Below are 14013 nucleotides of genomic sequence, written 5' to 3' on the forward strand. Positions count from 1 at the left end.
TGGCGTAGAGTTGGCAAAAGCTTCTATTAGTAAGTTCATCATCAACAGTATTCATCAGTATAAAGTTATAAAATGGTCAGCCATTGGGTCTTCAGGTTGGTTCCAACCTCTATTATTTGATCAGAATCAGAACCAGCCGCCAAGTCGCTCCACTTGCTCTCTCTTCTCCCATGCTCACTGCTAGTTTCCTGTACTATGGGGGCTGGGTGAATATGTCATGATAATAGTAAATCCAGTCCCCACAATACAGGTAAATAACTACAATGGACATAGGACAAGAGGGAGGGGTAAAACAACATGGGGGCCGGGTGCTGATTCATATCGCAGGATCCTGGGTCAGAACCCATCAGGAACCCCTGGGATAGTTGAGTTGTCTGAGCCCTCTCCAGAGGACATGATGATGGTCTTCATGGTCGTAGAATGTTCTTGTGAGGATTGGATTGCCAAGGAAAAGGCTAAACTGAGAGTTACCTGTGCAGCTTTGATATTGTACATCCAGAGGAGTCTGTAAGCTTCAGATCTTCCTGGTAGCTTCTGCATAGTTTGCATCTATTTACATAGTTCATTAAGTTGGATAAGGACACAAGTCTATAAGTTCCAACCTAGAAATCTACCGTGTTGATCCAGAAAAGGGCAAAAAAATCCCCCTTGATGCAGATGCCAATTCCCTCAACTGATGCAAGGAATTGGAAATATTACTTCCTATCATCATCTGTAAACAAGACAGTATATAGCATGGATATGCTTTGTTGGTGATTTATTCAGATATGCAGTTCTGAGGGATTCTGGACCTCACTGAAAAGAACCAGCTAAAGTCCTACAGGCAATGCTCCATGGGGAAAACCATGCAAATCAGCTGTCTAGCAGAGAACTAACACTGTTTCTCCAGTATTGTCTATGGGTCAATGTCTGCATTTAGAGATTTTAGCCAAGACACTGATAGCTTATACTTTGTGTCCACATCAAAAAGGGAAGGGCAGTGTCCAGCTAGAGATGTATCTCATTGACATTCAAGGCAGCTACCTGCAGGTGGCACCAGAGAGGCAGTGTTCTTCTTTCTGGAGGAGAGATAATTGACCCATGGAGCATTGCCTGGAGGACTCCATCTAGTCAATGAGAACCAATATCCCCCAGAGCTCTGTCAGAGATGTCTCAATCTGGAACCTGCACTAATAAGGGGCAAGAACCCTGAAACAGATATCTACAGATATGAGTTTATTTTGGCTCATATCATTAATCATATTTCAGAACTGCTTGATGGGTCAGACATTGGCTTACAAAGCATCTATAGGTGACACTAGAGAGGCAGTTTTCTTCCTTCTGGAGGAGAGCTAATTTGTATGTTCACATTACACATATAGAGGACCTATCCTAAGCATAGGCCATCAATATCCAGTCTTGCAGAACCCCTTTAACCAGCGTAGCTTTCACATCCAGGCCATGTAATATCTCTTGGCAAGGGAATAATGAAGTATGCATTGGATACCCTGGCCTCCATAGTCACCTGCCCAATGCTTTGGGATAAACTGGAGACAGAGGCATAGAATGAAGCTCTTGGGACCCAATACAAAATCTGTACCAGGCCCCAAAGTATCATTTATTATTTATAGCATTGCTTCTCAAACTAAGAGGAGGACATCACTGGCTAGTGTGGCGTGTGTGTCCCTGCCAGGTTCAGCTTTGGCACAAATCAGAGACTCTAAAGCAGAAACTGCACTGATAATGCTATCCCTCCATTATCCGTGCCATCATGGTGGCTATGAAGGCTGAAGGACCTGTGATGTCATAATCCCCCAGGAGCAGTATTCTGGTATTTGATATTGCTAGGTTTATTATATGTGCTGCACTGTGGTTTTGGTTGCCACTAGTGAGGATATTATGTGTACAACATAGTGGTATAAGTTTTATACTCTGTAGTATTTCATTGTCGGTGACGCCTCAGCATGACTGAGTTGAAAAAGCCCTGGTTTATAGTACTGGTCACCATAAATAATATAGCGCCCACAAGGACATACATAGTGACCCTGCCCTTATATACAGTCTGCTGCTCACCCCAGTAATAACATACTGCTAGGTCCCCAATGCTTAAAAAATCCCCCTCTCCATACTCACCCACCACCAGTGATCCATCAGCTTGGAAAAAAGACCCCTCTACTCTGACGTGAGGTTATTAAGCGGTTCAGCATGTTCCTGCTGTCCTGAGGAGGTCTCAGGGGTCTGATGCCCCATGGCCTATAGATGACACCCACATACAGTCCCCTGTGTTTGGGACCCCTGCCGTAGACTATTCCACCGGGCAATGAATGCTCATATACTAAAATATTATCCTTCAGATGTCTAATGAGATGCTGTGTAATGTTCAGCTCGTATAACATGTCGCCTGATATGTTACCTAATGGAATGGGACATCATTTTTAGGTAACCTACACATCTAGGGCGATCTAATGTTCTACACATGCTATAAATAGGGAACTTAAAATGTAGTGAGAGTTAGATGTAACAGATAAACTAGCACAAATGAGCTAACAGAATACATTAAAGTTTTTCCCACAAATGAAGAAATGTGCAGGTTTATCCTTTACAACACTTAGAACTCCACTCATGCAATACTAAGGATTTCCAGCAGAGGGTGCTGTGGTACATGAATCCCTTGAATCCTTCTGTGCACTGGGCTGATGCAGGCACTGGATGTTGCAAGCTTCCAAGGATGAGCATTATCTGCTACGTTGCAGCTGCTTCTCCCTCCATCCTTTGGGCAGGGAAATCTTAAGACAGCTTATTATGAGCATGCAAGGAACTCACTGCTGGCAGAGCAGGCGCTCTAGAATTTGAGCAGGATCTGTGCTGCTGCTGCTGCTTGGAAGCATCTTCATTCCAACCTCAAGCCTCCAGGTCTTCTGCTTTGGTTCTTTGTCTGTGAATGGAAGGTGACGCCTCCAGGTTAGGTAGATCCAGTCTCTTGTGCCATCACCCACAGGGCGAGTATTGCAGGAGTGTGTGCAAGGATGCCTGGGAGAAGCACCAGCTAAGGTGAGCTGATAAAGTAAAGCAGAGGAGACAAGATCTCCAGGCTGCAAGCTTCTGTACATTGCTTCACTGCTTCATGTCACTTCCATTTCAATGAACCCCTGTCTGCAAAGTTAGGAAGTTGCATTTTACAATACAAACCCCATCCGTCTTATGGTATTGTTATGGCTGCACATTTATTACAATGCCTGCTCTTACATGCTGTGTCTTATATGTAGACCTTGGTGACAAAGTTCTACATGAGTCGTTGGATGAACATACAAAGAAATGAGAATTGATACTTGGTTCATCCTTCAAGGATTATGGATTGCAGGCAGCAGCTGATATGTTACATTGTAGCAGTCTGGGGTCTGTTTATTTTGTCTTTGTGTTTTCTTTGTGATGCAATGATTAACCCTCAAGGCGTTTTGTATAAGTTGGTGACAGGGGTCTCACAGTTCCTTGTTGGGAAGGAAGCAATGTAATGTAAGTCAGATTTGTAATGGGAAGAGTTATCAGATGGATCTGGAGTGCTCATAGCTGGAAGTGTCCTGGAAGTGTTTGTAGTAACTTGGAGGGAAGAAAGGTATAGATGAGTCTGGGGAGGTAGAAAGATATTAGAAAGATACATAGAGGAGGAACATAGATACTCAGAGGTAGATAGATAGATAGATAGATAGATAGATAGATAGATAGATAGATAGATAGATAGGATAGGAGATAGATAGATAGATAGATAGATAGATAGATAAGTAGATAAAGCAAAACATAGGTAGTGAGTAGATAAATATGAGATAGATAGATGATAGATAGATAGATAGATAGATAGATAGATCGATCGATCGATCGATCGATAGATAGATAGATAGAGATATATAGAGAGGGAGATAGATATTTTTGCAAGTAGATAATAGAAGCATATATATTGGGCAGAACATATTAGCTATTTAATAGTTAGATAAATTAATAGACATAGTTATTGGATAGATAGATAATATGAGATAGATAGATATGGGATAGATAGATAGATAGATAGGAGATAGATAGATAGATAGATAGATAGATAGATAGATAGATAGATAGATAGATAGGAGATAGATAGACAGACAGATATATTGATTGATAGATAGATAGATAGATAGATATGAGATAGATATGCAAGTAGATTACTAAATCATAGATATAAAATACATAGATATTAGTTATTGAATAGATAAATAGATGAATGGATACATATTTATTGAATAGGTAGCTATAAGCTAGAGCTGTAGACTGGTAGTTAGTAAATAGTTAGATTTTAGATAAGACAGAGTGATAGATAGATAGATAGATAGATAGATAGATAGATAGATACTATAAGTAGGAAAGAAAGAAAGAAAGAAAGAAAGAGAAAGAAAGAAAGAAAGAAAGAAAGAGAAAGAAAGAAAGAAAGAAAGAAAGAAAGAAAGAAAGAAAGAAAGAAAAGGAAAATGTGCAAAGTACAGTAGGTAAACAAAGCATAGATATTGAGTATATGATAGTTATTGAATAGGTGGATGTTGGATGGATGGATGGATACATAGACAACAGATGTGAAAAAATTATTTCTTTTGCATTACTCTAAACTGTAAAGTTTGGGGGGGGGTTGTTTTTTTTAAAATAAAGCTTGTGCCACAAAATTTGGGTTATCTTTAGCCACGAGGAAAGATAATGAAGATAGATAATACATCTATACTGTAGATTGCTATTAGATATTGAATAGAGATAACCACTAGAATATCTAAGGCTAAGTTCACACCTGCGTCGGAGTGTCCACTGAAGACCACCGAAAATTGGAGAGAAAAGTCCTGCACGGAAGCGTGAAAAACCTCAGAAACATCATAGTCTATGGAGTCCTCAAGTGTCCGCAGGTGAACGTTGTATTAGTGGTCCAGCTCTCCATTGTTCGGATCCACATAGAGACCAGCACAGGTGTGAACCTAGCCTTAGTTGTCCTGGACTGAAGACATTCTTAGTAAATAATGAAGCCATTTGAGATAATGGGGTGTTGTAGTTTAGGGGTCGCAGATCCTTAATACTAAAAGGACTTGGCTGAATATGAATTATTCCAGGGACTGATCTGGACTAAGGCTACATGGACACATAGTGTGCATACATGGGCCCGTGAGAAAGTGGAATGGGCCGATACATTGCAAAGAATTATCTCAGATTGTAAAATAGGTATGAATATTACCTATTAGGAGTTTTGCGTTGGATGACCCCCCCCCCCCATGGATCTGTGATAAGACACAGATCAGCGATGTTATCTGTTAAAAAAATAGATAACACACTGGCGACTACTACAATGGCATGTACAGATAACATATGACAATGTTCCCAGAACTGATCACTCATATTTGTATGTTTTTGACTATACTAAAATGTGCTGGTATCCATAGTAATGATAAAGCGATTGTGTAGGGGTTTATTGGCTGGCGGTATATGAGGGACTTGGCGTTGTTGTTGTGGTGTCTAATTATAAAGCCCACTCCTCTCCGGAGTTGGTGTGGCTGCAGTTTGCTTTGATATCCCACTGTCTTTTACATTACACTCACAGCAGTCTGGGAAGCAGAAATTTGGGGATATGCCTGTATTTATATTTATATACTATTACTTATATAGTGTCAGTGCATTCTGCACCAGCAGGTTGTTATTCCTCCCAACATGAGTCCCTGTCCTGCAGAGTCCATGATCAAGGGTGTAAAAAGTAACCGAATTTTGGAATGTATTACTATGGGGATAATGTATATAATGATGTCAGATTACAAGGGGAATGCAAATAGCGATTTAATAAAAGTGGTGATGTGCACATTGATGTCACAGTATAGGCATAATGCACATAGTGATGTCACAGTATAGGCATAATGCACATAGTGATGTCACAGTATAGGCATAATGCACATAGTGATGTCACAGTATAGGCATAATGCACATAGTGATGCCACAGTATAGGCATAATGCACATAGTGATGTCACAGTACAGGCATAATGCACATAGTGATGCTACAGTACAGGCATAATACACATAGTGATGTCACAGTACAGGGATAATGCACATAGCGATGTCACAGTATAGGCATAATGCACATAGCGATGTCACAGTATAGGCATAATGCACATAGTGATGTCACAGTATAGGCATAATGCACATAGTGATGTCACAGTATAGGCATAATGCACATAGTGATGTCACAGTATAGGCATAATGCACATAGCGATGTCACAGTATAGGCATAATGCACATAGTGATGTCACAGTATAGGCATAATGCACATAGCGATGTCACAGTATAGGCATAATGCACATAGTGATGTCACAGTATAGGCATAATGCACATAGTGATGTCACAGTATAGGCATAATGCACATAGCGATGTCACAGTATAGGCATAATGCACATAGTGATGTCACAGTATAGGCATAATGCACATAGTGATGTCACGGTATAGGCATAATGCACATAGCGATGCCACAGTATAGGCATAATGCACATAGCGATGCCACAGTATAGGCATAATGCACATAGCGATGCCACAGTACAGGGATAATGCACATAGCAATGTCACAGTACAGGGATAATGCACATAGTGATGTCACAGTACAGGGATAATACACATAGTGATGTCACAGTACAGGGATAATGTACACAGTGATGTCACAGTACAGGGATAATGTACACAGTGATGTCACAGTACAGGGATAATACACACAGTGATGTCACAGTACAGGGATAATACACACAGTGATGTCACAGTACAGGCATAATACACACAGTGATGTCACAGTACAGGGATAATGCACATAGTGATGTCACAGTACAGGGATAATGCACATAGTGATGTCACAGTACAGAGATAATACACATAGTGATGTCACAGTACAGGGATAATGCACATAGTGATGTCACAGTACAGGGATAATGCACATAGTGATGTCACAGTACAAAAAGATACTGAGTAAAGAGTGATTTAATAGTAGTGGTCTAATGTGCTCAAAGATATCACAGTGTGGGCGTAGTATACACAGTATTGTCAAAGCATAGACACAAGGATCAAAAAGTATGCCAGAGAGAAGTAATAATAAGAAGCTTGTCAGTAAATATAATATTATAATATATATTATTATTATAATATAAATTATAATGGAGCTGCATTACATTTTCCTTGCCACCTCCCATCCACTTGAGCAGTAACTGAACCTTATATCTGAGTGGAATGGACCCTCTTAATTGTTGGCCCCCATTGCAGCTGCTAAGTAGGCTACCCTGGTAGTCACCCCCATGGTCACAATATAAGTTCACACATGCACACTGGGGTCAGATTTATATGTAGGAAAGAACCTTATTTGTATAATTCTGCAATGTAGAAGGAATCCAGATAACCCTGGAGAACATATGAAGTTCATGCTGGTGATCCTCCACAGTGCTATCCCAAGAGCAGTGATAACTACTGAGCCACCATGCGGGATGCTTCAGGAGTCTAGAAGGAAACCAGTGTCCTAGACACAAGAAACTCATGACTGCGAGAACAATGCTAACCAATGAGCTGTTATGGAGCCATAGGCTTGTAGTGGCAATGCTCCTGTGCAGATCGCATTCTCCATAATGAGCTCTCCAATCTGTGCACACTTTATAATGCGAGAACACATGGCATATTGTGCATGTCCCAGGTTATAGGACACATTGATACTCGGTACGGAAATGTTGTTGCCTTTGCTTTGGAATTCAATCCCTTCACTCAGCATTAACATTAGCTTTTATGGCAAACAGATGTTCCATGTTAGAGCAACACCACAGCCAAGAAACACTGCAAACTAGTTAGTCATCTGCATCTTCTCGGAGAAAGTGGGGGAAGTAAAGCCCCCATAAGAGGTGTAAACAGAGTCCCCACCAGATGCATCATCATCCCTCCAGAAAACCTCCTTAGCAATCGCTCAGTTCATTCCTCCGTACCCGGCTGGCACCTTTCTCAATGCCAGACGTGGGTGACAAGCGCACAGTTCATTTACAGCGGTGATGTACCTTCTATATGGCAGGAAGGATGGGACTGAATCATCCATTTAGTGAGTCAGTGGCAGTATTCGTTAGTAGGTGTTTATGAATTATTAAGGGTCATTCAGGAACAGAAGCACGAAAAATATATCACATTTTTTTATAACTTATAATGTGAACACGTTCTGTAAAGGAATTGTGCAGCTTATAAACCTATTTTCATGTATCTTATTAGAGAGTTCGTGGGGGTTCTCTTTTCTGGATCTTCATCTTGGCCAGACTTGGAGGACCTGTCCTATTCTGCATGACACAGACAACTCACTGGCCTAAGTTGTAATACTTAATGTCTCCTCTGGGGGCACTGCAAGGACAATGAGCACTTATTGCCAGGTGTCCCCAGACATTACAGTTTATTGCTGGGGGTCCCAGTATGGGGACATTTTATAATTGACAAGGAAGCCTTCCTAGAAAAAGGGTAGACCTCTGTAATGCTAGACTGGGTTCAGGGCTACCATGGAGGATATGATGCAGTGAAATGGTAACCTGTAATTTAGAATAGAGGAAGATCACATGATCATAATGAAATAGAAAGATTTTATATTGTCGCAGTATATATAAAGAACTTCTATATACAGTATAAACTTCTTTTTAGACCCATTCCACATAACTAACTATCTAAAACAATGAGTATTGTACTGTTAAAGGGATTTTCCTGTCCCAAATCGTATTTTCATACTGATCATCTATCTGTACATCGTCATTATGCGATCTGCTGGGATCCGACACCCAGACCCTGCACAAATCAGCTGTTCTAGCAGGCTCTGTCCACTGCATAACGGAGGTAATGGTGAACTGTGGCGACACTCCTATTTTTAGGGCTGGAGAATCAACTTAAGCATAGAAAGAGCAAGGATTTCAATGGATAATGGACAAGTTGTACTAGAACATTTCCCCCAAAATCATATATCAATCTGCTTAGCTCCTCTTGCTCTATAAGATGCTGCCTACAAAATTTGACTGAGACAGAACGACAGTAACTGATACAGACTTTAGTCACATCAACTATATCATAAGAATGGTCACTGTATGCCTTAGAAGGTTTGTGTGTTCCTATGTAATATGGGGAGAAGATTCAGCACCACCTGTAGCACCTCCCGACATATCATTGGAACTTGCCAGAAACTGATTTACTTTACATTTACCCTTAAATACAGACTGCCACCAGCTAATGTATATAAAACACCCAGTAGATGGTAGGAAACCATTAGTCTGGTTGGACATCCTGAAACTGGAGAAGCATGGCTTCAGTCAGGTAGTAGATGTGGCTTAGCTTTTTTCCAAGATTATGCCATGAGTAGAGATGAGCGAACACTAAAATGTTCGAGGTTCGAAATTCGATTCGAACAGCCGCTCACTGTTCGAGTGTTCGAATGGGTTTCGAACCCCATTATAGTCTATGGGGAACATAAACTCGTTAAGGGGGAAACCCAAATTCGTGTCTGGAGGGTCACCAAGTCCACTATGACACCCCAGGAAATGATACCAACACCCTGGAATGACACTGGGACAGCAGGGGAAGCATGTCTGGGGGCATAAAAGTCACTTTATTTCATGGAAATCCCTGTCAGTTTGCGATTTTCGCAAGCTAACTTTTCCCCATAGAAATGCATTGGCCAGTGCTGATTGGCCAGAGTACGGAACTCGACCAATCAGCGCTGGCTCTGCTGGAGGAGGCGGAGTCTAAGATCGCTCCACACCAGTCTCCATTCAGGTCCGACCTTAGACTCCACCTCCTCCGGCAGAGCCAGCGCTGATTGGCCGAAGGCTGGCCAATGCATTCCTATGCGAATGCAGAGACTTAGCAGTGCTGAGTCAGTTTTGCTCAACTACACATCTGATGCACACTCGGCACTGCTACATCAGATGTAGCAATCTGATGTAGCAGAGCCGAGGGTGCACTAGAACCCCTGTGCAAACTCAGTTCACGCTAATAGAATGCATTGGCCAGCGCTGATTGGCCAATGCATTCTATTAGCCCGATGAAGTAGAGCTGAATGTGTGTGTTAAGCACACACATTCAGCACTGCTTCATCACGCCAGTACAATGCATTAGCCAGTGCTGATTGGCCAGAGTACGGAATTCGGCCAATCAGCGCTGGCTCTGCTGGAGGAGGCGGAGTCTAAGGTCGGACCTGAATGGAGACTGGTGTGGAGCGATCTTAGACTCCGCCTCCTCCAGCAGAGCCAGCGCTGATTGGCCGAATTCCGTACTCTGGCCAATCAGCGCTGGCCAATGCATTCTATTAGCCCGATGAAGTAGAGCTGAATGTGTGTGCTTAGCACACACATTCAGCTCTACTTCATTGGGCTAATAGAATGCATTGGCCAATATAGCGCTGGCCAATGCATTCTATTAGCTTGATGAAGCAGAGTGTGCACAAGGGTTCAAGCGCACCCTCGGCTCTGATGTAGCAGAGCCGAGGGTGCACAAGGGTTCAAGTGCACCCTCGGCTCTCCTACATCAGAGCCGAGGGTGCGCTTGAACCCTTGTGCAGCCTCAGCTCTGCTACATCAGAGCCGAGGGTGCGCTTGAACCCTTGTGCACACTCTGCTTCATCAAGCTAATAGAATGCATTGGCCAGCACTGATTGGCCAGAGTACGGAATTCGGCCAATCAGCGCTGGCCAATGCATCCCTATGGGAAAAAGTTTATCTCACAAAAATCACAATTACACACCCGATAGAGCCCCAAAAAGTTATTTTTAATAACATTCCCCCCTAAATAAAGGTTATCCCTAGCTATCCCTGCCTGTACAGCTATCCCTGTCTCATAGTCACAAAGTTCACATTCTCATATGACCCGGATTTGAAATCCACTATTCGTCTAAAATGGAGGTCACCTGATTTCGGCAGCCAATGACTTTTTCCAATTTTTTTCAATGCCCCCAGTGTCGTAGTTCCTGTCCCACCTCCCCTGCGCTGTTATTGGTGCAAAAAAGGCGCCAGGGAAGGTGGGAGGGGAATCGAATTTTGGCGCACTTTACCACGCGGTGTTCGATTCGATTCGAACATGGCGAACACCCTGATATCCGATCGAACATGTGTTCGATAGAACACTGTTCGCTCATCTCTAGCCATGAGATTTCAAGACTTGATCTATACAGAGATACCTTCCAAAAGTTGGCGCTAGAGCAAGCTCCTCTTTTTCACCAAAGAGGGCTTATTTGCATATTCCTTTCTCAAGATAAGATGTTACGCATAAGTGTTGGTAATTTGATGGTTTATTGCACAGTCCTTGCATCTCCAGCTCATCTGAGACTCTGTGTAAGGGGCTGGTCACATGAATGAATTTGGAGAGGAATTTAAGGTGATTTTGAGGAGCGCACAGTTGAAAGCCAAAGTAGATCTTTGGATTTTCACAGCATATTTGTATACTAATTAACTTGATTCATAATAAAATAATCAGCATGAGCCTCATAACGGAGGTTCTGCAGCAGTCAGCTGCAGGATAAAGAGGAGTGCTTCCTTTTCCATGGATGGCCTTAGAGAGCAAGAAATTGGATAGATAGGTTCCTAGAAGCCCTGACAGTATTCTACGCTATGTTTTATAGATAGGTTCCTAGGAGTCCTGACAGTGTTCTACACTATGTTTTATAGACAGGTTCCTAGGAGCCCTGACAGTGTTATACACTATGTTTTATAGATAGGTTCCTAGGAGCCCTGACAGTGTTATACACTATGCTTTATAGATAGGTTCCTAGGAGTCCTGACAATATTCTACACTATGTTTTATAGACAGGTTCCTAGGAGCCCTGACAGTGTTATACACTATGTTTTATAGATAGGTTCCTAGGAGCCCTGACAGTATTCTACACTATGTTTTATAGATAGGTTCCTAGGAGCCCTGAGAGTATTCTACACTATGTTTTATAGACAGGTTCCTAGGAGCCCTGACAGTGTTATACACTATGTTTTATAGATAGGTTCCTAGGAGCCCTGACAGTGTTCTACAGTATGTTTTATAGATAGGTTCCTAGGAGCCCTGACAGTGTTCTACACTATGTTTTATAGATAGGTTCCTAGGAGCCCTGACAGTGTTCTACACTTTGTTTTATAGATAGGTTCCTAGGAGCCCTGACAGTGTTCTACACTATATTTTATAGATAGGTTCCTAGGAGCTCTGACAGTGTCATACACTATGTTTTATAGATAGGTTCCTAGGAGCCCTGACAGTATTCTACACTATGTTTTATAGATAGGTTCCTAGGAAACCTGACAGTGTTCTACACTATGTTTTATAGATAGGTTCCTAGGAAATCCGGACAGTATTCTACACTATGTTTTATAGATAGATTCCTAGGAGCCCTGACAGTGTCATACACTATGTGTTATAGATAGGTTCCTAGGAGCCCTGTCAGTGTTCTTACACTATGTTTTATAGATAGGTTTCTAGGAGCCCTGACAGTGTTCTATACTAGGTTTTATAGATAGGTTCCTGGGAGTCCTGACAGTGTTCTACACTATGTTTTATAGATGGGTTAAGCTAATTTAACAGAGCTTCCCAATTCCAAAATGATACCCTTCAAACATAAAGACTCTCTCCAAATTGGTCAACTTAATACAGAAATGTAATGTAATAATAATTTCCATCATCTACCCATTTCTTTGCCACCTAACATTTTCTACAATTTCAGGTTTTATTGGGAAACATAATAAGAATATACTTATTATTCCTATTAATAGTAGTATTCATCTCACAGTCAAGGATAAGGTCATTTTTTCCTGTTTCCCAATATCTTGAACCTAAATAGGGAGCTGTCCATGGCGCTGAAAGATGTTACACCACCAATTTTCCTAGGGTTGTGTAAGTATTTTATTCTCTCTTTTTTTTCACATTTCTCTCTATTGCTTTGACTCTTCCTTGAGAAACTGCCAAGTCACTTTGCTAAAAATATTCAATAAACCGGGGCGGCAGCTGTTGACCTGGTGGATGAACCTCAAGACTGGATAAATTGTTACACGGAGGACTTTAGACATTTGTGTTAAAGATTTAGTGTTGCAGTAATCTGGTAGAATAGACACATCCTCGTGCACTCTTCATACGGGATGCACAGAAGAATAGGAGACTCTCAGCAAGTTGGTGTTGTCTACGAATTCCAAATTCTAAACGGCTGCTATAAAGTTGGCAAAAAATTGGTGAGGGTTTAACTCATAAAGGGGTTGTGTCATCAACACAAATGGCAAGTAAACTGATTATGAATTTTGGAAAGTATCATTATTAAAAAATTTTCCTCTTAGAAGAAAAACGGCATCTGAGAGTGATAAGCAAGCAAGCCCAAGGCAAAAATACAAAGCTCTGTTTCGACTTTCCGCTACAAAATCCACAGGCATGAAATTTGGAGAGGAATCTGAGGCAGAAGACATCCATGTCAGTGGCCTAAGTGTCCAAAATGTTTGGGTTGGTGGATGTTATTATATTGAGGCTCTTTTACTTGTGCTTGTGTTGTAGAATACAGTACAGCTTCTGCTGAATCCTTAATTAAAGGGGTTGTCCCATCACAAGGATCCTATCTATACTGCTTGTTGATGTGGATGTAAGACTTTTCCTAAATACATTGCTTCAGCAAAACTGCTTTGTTTGTCCACTATCTTACTTTACTCAATTCATTGTTGACACAGCCCTTGACTTATCTGCTCAATAGTCAAGTGATGTATTTGCTGCTCTCAGGGGGGAGGGAGGAGGGGCTAAGTGCACGGGAGCGAGCCTGTGTATCTAGCTATTCCTGTGTCTACACCACATGTGACCTAGCTTCCTGCTCTCAGATAGGGGAGAGGAGCTGCTTTCATTTCTGAACTCGTCTTCTGCTCTCCCAGTTATCAGGCTAGTTAATTAAATTGTGTTCATTATGGCAGAGACAGGCAGTCTCTGTATGTAACACAGAATGGAGTTGCTCCTGCCTGTACTTCATAGTCCAATATTGTGCATATAGTGTTTTTTGA

The 14013-nt window shown here is 41.7% G+C and overlaps 1 protein-coding gene across 2 annotated transcripts in view; it reads left to right on the plus strand.

Moving 5' to 3' along the window:
- The first annotated feature begins 2717 nt into the window (after positions 1-2717).
- MTUS2 (microtubule associated scaffold protein 2) overlaps positions 2718-14013 on the plus strand; it is a 481013-nt gene continuing 469717 nt past the window's right edge. For both annotated transcript variants that reach the window (XM_075265977.1, XM_075265978.1), the window contains exon 1: positions 2718-3030. The gene's annotated coding sequence lies outside the window, so the exon portion shown is untranslated. The remainder of the gene's footprint in view (positions 3031-14013) is intronic.

The sequence above is a fragment of the Leptodactylus fuscus genome, chromosome 2, assembly GCF_031893055.1.
Source record: "Leptodactylus fuscus isolate aLepFus1 chromosome 2, aLepFus1.hap2, whole genome shotgun sequence".
Classification (NCBI taxonomy): Eukaryota; Metazoa; Chordata; class Amphibia; order Anura; family Leptodactylidae; genus Leptodactylus; species Leptodactylus fuscus.